This window comes from Marmota flaviventris, chromosome 3, assembly GCF_047511675.1.
Source record: "Marmota flaviventris isolate mMarFla1 chromosome 3, mMarFla1.hap1, whole genome shotgun sequence".
NCBI classification, from domain to species: Eukaryota; Metazoa; Chordata; class Mammalia; order Rodentia; family Sciuridae; genus Marmota; species Marmota flaviventris.
In genome coordinates, this window is record NC_092500.1 from 146,477,534 (window position 1) to 146,491,846 (window position 14,313).

A 14,313-nucleotide genomic window follows, 5' to 3' on the forward strand; every position below is an offset into this window, starting at 1 on the left:
ACTCTTTTGGGGCAGAGTCATTTATCTTCTCATGTCCATGGCCATTAGAACTTGAAGTTCTCCAGGTTTTGAACACCAAGACTTGATCCGTGGCCCTCCAGGTTCTCAGGTCTTTGGCTGCAGAGTGAGAGTTACACCTCTGCTCCCCTGCTTCTCAGGCATTTGGACATGCACTGAGCCATGCTATTGGTTTCTTTGATTTTCCAGCTTGTAGATAGTCTATCATAGGATTTCCCAAGCTCTAATACTGCATAAGCCAATCCCTCTAATAAATCCATTCTCCAATTGGCTTTAATACTCTGGAGAACCTTGACTAATACAGGGGAGGAGGTCTACCACTTTCCTTAGATTTGAGAAACATTAACATATAAAATATATTCTTTCTCTCCCCAGCATACATATGTATTCATATTTACATAAATTTACAAGACACACTAGAAATTACCTGATTAAATCAAGTTGGAAAATACTTATCATTATGGGCATTTTTTATTTCTATTGTTACTATTTAAAACCCTCTCCCCCCAAAAGAGATTCTATATATTTTCTCTCTTTTCTTCCCTCTCTTTCTCCTTTTTTTTCCTCTCATTCAAAAATCAAAAAGATCTGCTATAATAACCAAGAAAGAAACTAATGCAGAAAATGGGACTCTTAGTTACCATTCGTTATTAAAAGCCTACTTAAAATTTTTCTTTCTCAGTTTTCTCAGAGTAAAATTCCTTCTTCATGTGGGTAATAAAATAACTTTCTCAAAGCAAGCAGTATTATTCCCTAGTAGATGGTAAAATATCTTCCCTGAAGGCAACTTTCTCAAAGGTCTTACGTCCTTCGGTCTTTCTTACTGCCACAATCACTACGAACACAATCAACTAACATATTTTGTTCATGAGGTAACCTCTGACCTCGTTGAATTAATACATATTTTAAGCTAGTGAAAAATTCTCTGTAAGCATTAGTAGGAGCTTGGCTGATATATAAAGCCCTTATAATGTATTTGGAGCTGCTGGAAGTTACAATATTGGATGTTTGATGTACCCATTCTGTTTTGCTTTCCTCTGAAATAATTCATTTGCCTTCTAAATGGAATCATGAAAATACTTAATAAAAATGGTAATATATCCAAGGGCACATGGTTATAACTGAAGGATTGATGTAGAGAAAATTTTAGAGAGTGAAGGTAGGGGGTGTAGGATGGCAGCTGAGGGAGGAGTTGGGTGCTCATTAAGCAATAGTGGGTTTCATGACATTTTTCTTTTGAAAGATACTAAGCTGTGGTCTGGATTCTTTTTGTAAATTTTATCTGGGATTAATGTGTCTTTCTCTGGTGGATCTTTCATAACCAGTCACGAATCAATCAGTCCATTAGAGAACTGCTATTTAGAAAATTAAGCTGGAGAATGGTTTTGAAGGTATAAAGTCTCACACTCCAATTCTAGAAAGTCTTGAAAATATAAGCTTACAGATGAACCTCCCTGAAAGCAGAGATGTGATTTAAGAATATGAATGTAAATTTCCACAAAGGGTGAACAGTCATAACCTGGGAACCAAAATTTCAGCCTCAAGCTTTACATTCTATATATTTTCTCTCTTTCCTGCCCTCCATCTCCAACATGTAAACAAAAAATCTCTCTTTCTGGGAGAACCTCATTCCAGGAGAATGATTTAACTCTATCAACAAACTAGCAGAGTCCATACTCACTCCTTTTCCTTGGATTGTCTCCATCCTGCCCTTTCGCTGAAGCTGATGTTTTACCTCCATCATCTTCCCAGTCTAAATTAACCCCCAGAAAACTGTAATTGAAGAAGGTAGTTATGGCCACAGGGTTAAGTAGTTCTGGGTCATGCAGAGGCCAAGAGAACCAGTAGAAAGTTTGTACACTTCTCGAACTTGCAAATTATCCCAAATATTCTGTGGCAGACCTCAATATAATCTACCTAAGAAGACCACATGTCATCCTGTCCTTCCATGAAAATGGTGATAAGTCCATACTGAAGGGTAAAAGCCGAACAAAGAGATTGTGTGACATTTAAAGAGATGAACTACGACTTCCTTGGGCAATATTGTCTTTTAAAATGCAGTAATGTCTCAAAATCACTTAGAGGTTCAACATCCAGGTGCTTCGGTCTACCTAAAGTTTTGGAATGGCAATTTCTAATGTGAGTCTTAGACTTGTAAACAAATTAGATTGATTGTATTTGGTGGACCCCCTTTCCCACAAAGAGAACATGTTAAAAAAAAATAGAAAAAGTAAAAAAGATGAGCTTCTTCTTGAAGTTAGAGCTATAAATACAGCATTCTACTCGATTGACAGGTTGCAGGGAAAGTTCAAAGGTAAGAAATGGGAGGAACTGATAGAACATTTATTTTTAGTACTAATATTAGTCATTCATAAATATTTTTTGTCTCAGGACTCACATTTGAAAAACTTTGAGGATTTATTTGTATCATATTAAAATTATTTGATAAATAAAAAATTGAATTTATTTACAATAAAACAGACACATTAACAGAAACAACACTTTAAATTTAAAAACCCTATGTTTTCCAAAATAAAAATATAGTGAGAAAAGTGGCACAGTTTTCACTTTTGCAAATATCTTCCCTATTTGATTTAAATAGAAGGCAGCTGGATTCTCTCACATGCTTCTGCATTTACTTTGTTGTGAAATCACAGGTCATATGGCTTTTGTATACTCTCTATCCACTCAGGAAAAAAGTTAAGAGTGAAAAAGTGCAATAACATCTTAGCATTATAATGAAAATAGTCTTGATTTTGACCTACTGAAAGGGGTACCCCAACCAGAATTTGAGAATCAATGGCTTATAGTAAGCCAACACAGTTTTGAGCTCTTTATATTAATTAACTCATAGCAATACAATGAGGGACATAACATTATTATCTTTTTCCTCATTTTACAATGGAAGAAACCAAGGCAAAGAGAGATTATACAAAGTTAGCAGCGCAGCTGAATTTAAATATAATCATCTGTTCTTTCCTAGTCCTCAACCCTGGTGCCATGCTGCCTAAAGGTTAAGAAAGCTGAGAGCAGCTTTATTCCCAGAGCCTCTGAAATAAGAATTTAGGCAATTATCAGAGGCTTGAGAGACGATCCTGGAACTGAAAAGCCAAATTTCCTTCCCCCCAGCCAAGCACTCCCAGGCTCTGACCCAGCTCAGATTTGCTGATATAAGTTCAGTCTCTAGGTTAAGGACGAATCTGGCAGAATGTGCACTGTGAATATTTAAAATACTGAGTTGCAAATCTGGGTACCAGGAGAGGGAGAGGTTTTCACTTTATTTATCTCCTAGACTAGAGGCTAAGTGTTTTCTATACTAGATTTATCTTTCTATATAGAACCTTCCTAGAGAAACAAGGACCTTCCATAGAGTGATGTTCATAAAGGCATGAATTCTTTCAGAGCTTTTCAACATACCTAGCACAAGATGGGAGTTAGAATAACTACACCCTTATAATAAAAAAAAAAATCATGAGAAACTTCTAAAAGTTGCTTGGAAAATGAAACGCAAAGTCTATTAAAAATGTAATATGAATATATATAGCTGTAATAGTCTTAGATATAAATATTTTCTCATCTTGACAAAATATGATTTAACTTCTCTAAAAGTGGTCAAAACAATGTTGTATCTTTTTATTGAACCGAATAATGTTTCCTCTCATCACATAATATTTTAAACACTTTAGGTTATGTAGGCATCCACTGAAAGCAATATTGTGACTTACAGTTAAGGAAAAAATCAATTAGTTATGTTAGGCCTTTGGGCAAATAGTTCTCTTCTTGCTATTCAGTCTTTTAGCAGACTGCATATTCTATCAAATAAAGAGAAAATAAAAATCACACACACACACACACACACACATTTTTTCTTAAAATCTGAAAAAAAACCTAATGAGGTAGAGGGTCTGTCTTTGGGTGATAAAGACCACATTGGCACTGAAGAAGTTAAATATTCTCTGATCTCCCTCACATCTTAACCAAAGAATCATTTCGATCTCTAAGCTGTTTCTAATTAGGTGTTAATGACCTCAGAGTTGTGTGAGTTTACCATGTTCTGTACCTCATTTGATTTCCCCCCTGGGCTAAAACAATACCAAGAGGACTGAAATGAAGATAAAATACACCTCTATGGTCCCAGTGGTTATTGGATCAGAGATATATAAATACAGAGAAGTCCAGAGGGAAAGATTATTATTAACACTAGTTCCATGACCTATGCTAACCAAGAAATGAAAGTAATTATAGAGCTTTTGTGTGCTGAGTGAGGAGACCCTCATGCTCAGAAATCATGAATGAAACTGAGACACAGAGGACCACTGCCACTTGACAGGGTAGAGATTTGAGGGCAAATGGCTCCTCTGCACAGAAGAAATGGAATACAACAACCCAAGGACCCTGAGAAGTTTCAGAAAATAATTGTTTCTGGGGTAAAAAGGCCACCCTCATCATTAATCTTCATGACAAGAACGAAATAAATGAGAAAATAATTGTGTAAGAGAAAAAATAGACATATTATGCATTTATGGTCCCTGATAGTGAAATGCCACACTCCCTATGAGGTTTCTAAAGTGATTTGATACAGAATTTAGAGTGAATTCCAAATGATAAAATTTGTCTTTTAATTGGTGAATTAAATGACTATTACACGCATACGAGCCTGTGCCCTGTATACCCCAGCTTCCCATTTGTGAATGAGTGAGGACGAGGTAAATATTTAGTCTCCAGTAATCCTCAGTGCAACATTTTATTTATTTGCATTTTAAAGTTCGCACTCATTATAACTCTATAATTGGCAATGCTTCATACTAAGGACTCATTTGGTTGTTTAAAAAAAAAAAAAAAAAAGATCTCAACAGATTTTAGCCAAGGATTAAGAGGAAAAGGAGTTACCAAACAAAACTTCAAATGTTATAAAACAAGATGAGTCATTTTGAAGGGCTGCTAAATCCATAAATCTTGAAGAGACTCAAAAATATGCCTTAAAATACAGTGACCTGGGTATCGTTTAAAGAGGAGGAAAAAAAATAGGAACAGGGAAAATAAAAGCCTGACAATATGCCACTACAGCATATTGACTGAGCTAGTAAAGTCACCATGATTAAAATGAAGTAATTCACTTTGAACTAACTCTAGTTGACTCCTCTAATGTGCCTGAGGATTGTCTGTGGCAAGCCCAGAGGAAATCTTTTGTGCTTTGGTTAGCAATAAAGCTTGGAAATCATTATTCTTTCAAAGATGAACATAGATAACAGAGAAAATCAGAAATGTTTGGGCACTTGTATTGTACAGTCAGCCTACAAATAGTCCAACTGTGTCGCCTGAACAGGGGCGAAGTATTAACAGGTGTTCTAATTTAAATCCCATAAACCCTTCTTCACATAACCCCATCAGTCAATAAATTTGGGTTATTAACATGGAAAGCCACATCACCTACGTTGTATTTAAAATATAATCAATGGCAGTAAAGGGGAAGTCCCTGACTTGTGAAACCTCCAAATTGAAGGAAATCATTGTTATTAACCAACACTTGAGATCCATTGTCCTTTTGGTCTTTTCAAGTGGGCTGTCCATATGGCAATATATCTCATTTTGTTCTATTTTGTAGAAAACCAACTGATCTGTTAAGAACAGATGTTTTGTAGTCTTTCGATCGTAGAACAGTGATATAATTAAGGAGCACGAAGATTCCTGTACACCTTGCTCTGCCCTGGTAAATAGGAGCTCACATTTCAGGACTGCTGCTTGATGCCTACATAGCTGAGTACCTGCAGTGCATCTCAAAAACAAACAGGCCAACCCCCCAAACTTGCTATGTACTCTGCTTCCCTTTCCCCTGCAGTTATTTACGAGGTAATTTTACAACATATTTTTACAGGTTAGTCAAAGTGTCACATCACTCATTTCTACTATTTTAGATGCAGAAATGAATTGTCTCTCTGTAGTTCAGTGGAATAAATGCCTTCCTTTTTAATGCTTTTATGCCACTGTGTAAAAGACAGCGAACTGAGGTACATGAAACTAGGTTAAAAAGCTTAATATAACTACACTAGGTTGACAAAGCTCGGGATTAAAATTCAGTCACGCATGCAAAAAATGTAATAAATGAATGAAAATGTATGTTATGGGTCATTTCTGCTTTAATAGTACCTTTGTGCTATGGAATCCAAATAGCAACAGTCATCTTATACACGCCTCACAAATGCAATAACATTAGGCTTCTTGGAACCTAATGACACACAGCTCGCACGGAATGAGGACTGTGCCCACGGATTTATTCCATGCAAACATACAAGGGGTGTAAAGACAACTTATCAGTCAAAGATAGGGCTCCATTTAAAGCTCCTGCAACATTGATGTGGTTCGTCTTCATTTTTCAGCTAAATAGGGATTTTCTTTTTCACTTCACATAAAGTCTTCAACTTGCTCAAGCCTTCTAATAAATTGCAAACTCTGTAACAATATATCTTCTATTATGCTGCTTGTTACTTTACTAAGACAGGAAATTAAAGCAATAAAACACTTTCAAAATGATAGGGTACACTCAGGCAGTCATTTTTCTTATGTTCCAGTATTATTCTTCAAAGGACCTTTTATGATACTAATATTAAATTCTTTGAAGTCTGAAGAATCTGTTGAAAGTGTTGAATTTCTAAAATATAGAGCTCAAATATTGCATCTACTCATGCATTTATTAAAACTGAATATGTGATAGAAAATTTTAAAACACAAAATACAATACAGTTAAATAATATATGACCAGATACATTTCACATCACATTAGAGAGTCCATTGTGTGGAAATTTGATTGAATGCTCAGGAAAATCTATTTTGCTTTTTCTCACCTTATGTGGCCAAATGCACAACATATGTGGTCATTCATTTAAAAGGCTGGTACTCTGCAAAACGAAGCACCGCGAACCAGACAAATACCATAATGGTCACTTATGCAGCATGCTCACATAAAGGAAATTGAATCAGGCTTATGAGTCTGTGCATTCTTTATTAACCTCCTGGAAAAAGGTCAGACAACCGTTCCCTTAATGGCTAGAACACTATGTGGAAAAGGCTAAAAGAGAAATACAAAAAAAAAAAAAAAGAGAGAGAGAGAGAGAGAAAACCTGCAATATATCCTAGCAGTATATTAAGCAATTGTATTAAAAGCTTGCAGAGTGATGTGGGAAAAAAAAAAAGCCCCTCTTCATTGACCATTAAGAAAAACAAAGTGTTTTATTTTCTTTTCAGCAGTAAGCGTTTTTGTTCAACCTTATGGGAAAAAAAAAAGTAGAAAGAAAAATAAATGGATAAGAGTAAAGACCAGGGAAAGAGTATATTTAGAAGAAATGAGAGCTCATGGAAAATGTCTCCTATTGCCTTACTCTCCTCTAGCTCTTCATCCACACCCACATCCCTAGCCTGCCTTCCTGTCTTCTCTCCTTCTTTCTTTGCCTCTGTCTCTCCGTCCCTTCTCTCCTTCCCTCTTTCTTTTCTTTTGGAAAGGTTTACAAAGAGAGCAGAATGAAGGATGTGCACTTCCCCCAAGATGAAACAAAACCCAACCCCCCATTAAGTAAAATTGCAGAGTTGACTGAGAGTCTGGGAATTTTCCTCCTTGGACACCCCCAAACGGTTGATCTCTGTTGCGATGTGTCATTTTAAACAACTGCTATTTAGCAAGTGTGAATCTTTCAATTAAATAGCAAATGCTTTCCGAGGCCATCCTGAGAGCCTTTACCACATCAGGCTCCATCCCAATCCACTACCTTTCCCCGCTAGCTGATTAGGGTCAGCACTTTAAAATTAGAAAACGAAGCCCTTGAACCCCTTGTCACAGCTATAGACACACTTGCTAACATTAAAGGATCTTCCACACACCAAAGAGAAGTCAAACTGGGCCTGCATGCTGCTAATTTACTGCAGTTCTTTACCAATTCCTATTCCTGTCTCAGAAATATCTTTTTGATATTTTTTGAAACATTGTCCTGAATTTTCAATGTTAAAATTAGCCAGTCCAATCTGAGGCATTAGTCCTCAATAACTTATGTTTCCCTTCTCATCTGACATAGTTCCTCTCTGTTGGAATTCCAAAGCAATCAACTACCTGGGGATACTTTTCCCCAGAGACCTTTCTTAGTACACTATATCAATTAACACAAAAGCAATTCTGGACCCCCTCCAATACACCCGCTACCATCTGGTCTCCCTGGAACCTCACGGAGAGGGGCAGATTTCAATTTGTCAAAACAATGCAAATTCCCCAAATTATTTTCAAATTATGCATGTTTACTTTAATGTCGTGCTCATTCATCTCTTAAAAGGTACTTTGCAAATTCCTCTAAATTGATTCTCCAGCTTGCCTGTGCACTTTCTCTCTCTCTCTCTCTCTCTCTCTCTCTCTCTCCCTTTCTCAAGTAAAAATCGGAATTAGAACGGCTAAAATATAATTCTAAAGAAATAAGCATTTGTAAAATCTAAATAGCTTACTAAGGACAGTAAATAAGTATGTATCTTTATACATCACAGTTCCACACACCAATTGCCCAGTGATTAGTTTGGAAGTGTAAGGCAGCAAAGCATGATATTAAAGGTACCAAGAAGATCCGTGCATTAAAAAAAAAAAAAAAAGTTCCTAATATCACCATTTGTCACTCTTCCTTTAAGTTTCTGAAAATTCCTGATAGAATATAAGCAATTAATTTGAAAGTATTAGTGAAGTAAGTCACTTTTCACCCATCTTGATGAATGATTTGGCAGGTTAGTTTGGCTTGGAATGTTCTGATGTGAGGATGGAAGGCAGGAGAGATCTACAGCTGTGCTGGCCAGTTTGGTAGCCACTGGCCACATGTAGATATTGAATTTTAAATGCAAACTAATTAAAACTCAGCAAAATCCTAGAGATTCCTTTTCTCATTCACACTAGCTGCATTTCAAGTGCTCAACAGACACATGTAGCCAGTGAATATCTTTTGGAACAGCACAGATGTAGAGGATCTCTCTCACTGCAAACAGATTTTTTTGACAATCTTGACATAAGAAGGTGAACAACAGTATATGCACAGAACTATTCTTGAAATTAAGGAAAGAAAAGACCCACATTAGGCAGGGTAAGTGCAAAAGACCAAATTCTAACCCCTCATACTTTTGCTGAGAGAGAGCAGGCCCTCTCCATTAGTGTGAAACATTAGCTGAATGTGAATTTTGCATTTCGAATGTTAATTGTGAATTTCGGTTCCCTTGGTTTTATATAACTGAACTGAGTCATTTCATCCTATTCATCAGGTTTGGCTGACTAGTAGCTACTTTTGACTCTGCTGGTAATAGTCATCCTTCCCCTATTCTCAGCCCAGAGGTGTAAGCAGAGCTGGTTCTATTCCTGGCTCTTGGAAACAACCATGGGCTGGCGCACTAGAACCTTGCAACTCGCAAGCCACAGTAATAGATGGAAACTGTTCTGCCCAGGAAGCCAGGTGATCAGGTATGATGAGGGGACATTCTGTAGTTTTGCTTGAGTACCTGGGATAGGAAACTCCTCTCCTTTTTGCTAGAGAGGCTGAGTGTAAGACACACAAGGTTAGCAACCATCTCACACAGAAGGACTGCCTGGGATTGGGGGTTACAAAGAAAACAGCACAAGCAGAGGTGGGAGACCAGATTCTAGTGACTGCGTGTAAATCAATGAACCCGTTCATGCTCAACACCAAACATTTCATAGTTAATACAATTCTCTCCATTTCTACATGGACCACATCTTTTGTGTATACACACACACACACAATTTATATACACACATGTATACAAAAAGAGAGAGATACACAACTAAATCTAAACCTTGTATAGATCACAACATTGAGGAGATTTAAGAACATTCCCAGCAGAGGAAGGCACATTGGCAAAGATACTGGGACAGGAATATACTTGACAAACTGAAAGAACAAAGGGGTGGTGTGGCTGAAGGGTTACAAGCTGGGTTGCTTGGAGAGGCATGGCTCGAGGCAGAGACATAATGTTGACTTTGGGGTTTATTTTACGAGCCTTGGCAACACATAAAATGGCTCTCTCCAGTCAGTTCATGTCCCTTTGTCTCTTCCAGTAAACTGTGGAACAACAAGACTGAATAACATACTGGATGATTTAGGAAACCCACGTGGGATATTTTGGTGGATTGGAACAGGATGACAGCTGGGAGACAGAGAAAAGCAGGGGACATTCAATGTCATCTGGGGAGAGAATCAAAAGGACTCAGAATCAAGAATTTTGGCTGGTTCTCCTGGGTGGAAGCTCATTTACCCAAGACGAGGGACTCAGGAAGGAGATAGTACAACTCACCGTGGCACCCCCAAGTCATTTGATGAAAAGGATAATGTCCAAATTAAATCCAAACTTCCCAAATGAAACCTATACTCTTAGAGCTGGAAATTGCCCTGAGGAAACATCTAGTCACAATTTAACTTAGGCTTGAATCCCATAGGCCCAATACTATCAAAAGATTTTAACTGCTAACTTGTTTTTGGACAATTAGGGTACCATTTATTAGATTATAATAATGTTCCAAAAATATCATTTCTAAGATGAGAGTTTGATTCTATTCTAGTACTTTGCTGGTGCTCTTGCTTGCTATCTGTTCTCTTATGCTTAAGAATATGAGTAGATTTTTATGCATGTCTCCTCTTGTGCTGGTTTGTTTGGGTTTCTGTTTGTTCTTTGTGTATTTCTTTGCTTACCATATGACCTAATAGAGCCATATACCATGGTACACTAATCCTGTGTCTTCAATTTCAAGTGATTCCAAGTCCATGTATCGCTAAGATTACATGCCTGTGTTATACCATAGACATAGCCTTAAAGTCTTCACTTTTAAAAAACTGTAAAATAATGTACAAAAATTCAATCTACACAACAACTAGGCAAAGTAGTCTTATTGGCTCATTTTAAAGATGAGGAAATTTGAGGTGCAGAGAGATCAGGTAAACTCTTAAGGTCATAGAGAGTTAAATTTTCACTTAGTGTGTATCCAGAATCTTATTCTGTGCTGCGGGGACATCTAATTTGAATTCAGTCCACACCACTTTGACCAGATCTTGGTAAATAAGCAGAGCAAGGAAATGCCACACAGAAAACTTTCTTACCTTTCTATCTGGAAAAAGATAAATTTTAATAGAATGTCAGCAGAGGGGGGAGTAGCACCGCATGGATCAGGATGGCCACATACTGGCTTGGACACTCGTTAGTCACTGTGTGTGATCTCCACCGGCCCTAACAGAAACATAGCTATGCCATTTGAGGTGTAAAGCAGAAAACCTTCTGCAAGAATAAGAAGGTGGGGAAGCACTGAAGTGATCTCCTAGGAAATAGTAAGGAGGAAATGTGTATTTTTAAGAGTACCCAATGCCTTCCAAGTTTTTTCTCTATGTAAGCACATTTTCCATGAAGTAGTTGTTTTGTTTTGTTGTTGTGAATGCCTGTTTGTTAGAAGAGAAAATCCCATAATTGACTAAAGCCATTCAAATATCTAAGGCCAGGTCGACCCCTCTTTCAATGAAAACTTCTATTTTGTTATAACCCTGATAGGTCCAGGCACCTCAAAACTCTAACCGCAATACAAATTTCTTCAGGCAACTTTAAGTCATCTTTATTTCTAGCCTTCTCTCAGACAGTTTATTGGTGATGGCAGGTTCTCTTCTGAAGCTAGTACCGAAAGCTTTATTTTTCTCTATGATTTTATTTCCAATGGGTTTTAAGATTTTTGAAGGCAGGATTATGTCTTTATACTTCTTTATACTTATCAAAGCGGCTTCTGTAGTTCCTTGTGGGCAGTAGGTGCTTGTTGGATGGGAAGCAGCACTTTAATATTTCATTATTTCTATGATATTTCATATCATTTTTTTACTAAGACATCAGAGGAAACATTTGAGGGCTAATTTTTCTATGCCCACTGTAGCTGATTTTCCTTTTCTTCTTGGACTTGAATTTTGTTCAGGATTGTGAGGCCCTAATGACATTGGTGTCTTAGGTAAGAGTCAATTTCACTGGTGCCCACAAACCAATCCTAACTGAAGTGGCTCAGCATAATAATATTAAAATGCATTTAAATTCTACATCAAAGTTCACATTTCTCTGTCATCTCCAACAGCTCACTTCACTTCCATAGACGCTCTGACCACAGTCATTGTTGTAGCTGGATCAACTGGAGTTTTCTGTTCTCAAGTATCCACCATGATAGATGCAAGATCAGCTGATTGTCTCAACTGAAAAATCAAAAAGTTTTACTGCTTCATATAGAATCAGTAAATGAATATTGCTGTAATTTCAACAACGATGGCGTTTCGTCATTAAGAGCCTCTTCATTTCCTAGGAGTTTCATGTTGAGTCATCCAGATAGCCCCGTTATATTCCTAATAAACTTTTGGAGAGTAGCAGGAAATAGCCTTTTCAGCAGGTGGCATGGCACATATTTGCAGTTTCTGAACCTTCTTTAGGCAACACAGTTGAAGGCTGCATGATGAATGAGCAACCACTGATTGGTCTCATTGTGCGTTTGTGATTCTTCTTCTTTTTTAAATTTCTCCCTTTAGTATGCAGAAGATGCTGCTGGTGATCAAAAGCAGATATGTGGCATATGCATTAAGCCAAAATATAACAATTACATGTGGTCAGATGTTTTTTCTTTTTTTTCCTTCAGGATGTATCGGGTTGAGAGCAAGCTCTTGTAGGGGACTATATGTCTAAAGTTGGTAAGAGATGTTGAAATTTATTCCTTCAAACTCAAATCCTGAATTTTAGAAGTAGCATATAAAAAACAACCAGGATAATCCTGCCACCTCTTATTCTGTATTCATCACCTCTTATTCCCTACCTCTTAAAAAAATGAAAAGGAAAAGAAACATTGAGAGAAGCAGTTCTCAAGAGTGGATGACTTGCCTCAACATCACACAAGATGATTTCTGACAGATATTAAGGCTCTTTCAGTTTCTGATGTTGTAGAATTTTCATTTCAAGTCCAGAAGTCCAGACTTAATATAAAACCTGTCACTAATGATTCAAAAGAAAAAAAAAGGACTCGGCAAAATCTCATACAAATGATGATTTTCAATATGTAATACTAACTACAATGAAGGGAAATCTCTTCAAAAGCAATCACTTCAGGAGGAACCAGGGAAATGCAAATCAAAGGTAACAATAAAATGCCATTTAACCTCCATTTAATTGGAAAAAATGGCGAAGAAGAATTCATAGTGAGTAACAGGATATGAATCAATGGAATATTTTTCATATTGCTGTGTGAGGAGAAATTGGTATATCCACTTTGGATAGTGTTTTATTTTGTGAAGTAGAGCATTTTGAGATCTTCCTACCCAGAAATTCCATTTTAATACATCGTTTGGTTTTAGTTGCTTTTTATTTCATGAAAGAGTAACTACAGTGTCTTGAATCCGGACCCACAAGGGATGTGTTGCCTGGGAACTTAAATGTGTGGCCTTATTTGGAAAAAATGATCCGTGCAGATATAAATTAAGGATCTTTAGGTGTCATTATCCTGGATTAGGCTATTCACTACATCCAACAGCAAGTGAATGAATAAGTGAAAAGAAGGCATATAGAGGAGAAAATTATGTGAAGATTGAGGAAGAAATTGAAATAATGCATCTACAAGACAAGAAATATCAAGTGCTGTGGACTAGATTGTGTCCCCCCAAAAAATTCATATGTTGAAGTCCAAACCTCCAGTACCCTCAGGATGTGATTGCATTTGAAGGTAGGATTTTTAAAGAGTACATTAATTTAAAAGGAATATAATTAAGGGTGGGCCCAAATCCAATTTAACTGATGTCTTTCTAACAGGAGGAAATTAGGGCACAGATACCAGGGCCAAGCATATATAATGGGGTGACCATGTGAGGGCACAGCTAGAGGGCAGCCATCAGCATGCCAAGGTGAGAGGCCTCAGAGGACCTCCACCATGACAGCATCTTGATCTTGGACTTTCAGCCTCCAGAATTGTGAGAAAATGAATTTCTGTTGTTTAAGTCACTCCCATTGTTTTAGTCAGCTTTTTCACTGCTACGACCAAAAACCTTGACAAAAACAATTTTAGAGGAAACGTTTATTTTGGGCTCACAGTTTTAGAGGTCTTAGTCCATGGATGTTTGATTTCATTGCTCTGGGCCCAAGGTGGGCAGAACATTATGGTAAAAAGGGTGTGGCAGAGGAAAGTGTCTCAGTACATGGCACCAGATAGCAGAGAGAAAGAGAGAGAGAGAGAGAGAGAGAGAGAGAGAGAGAACACTCCCCTTCAAGAGC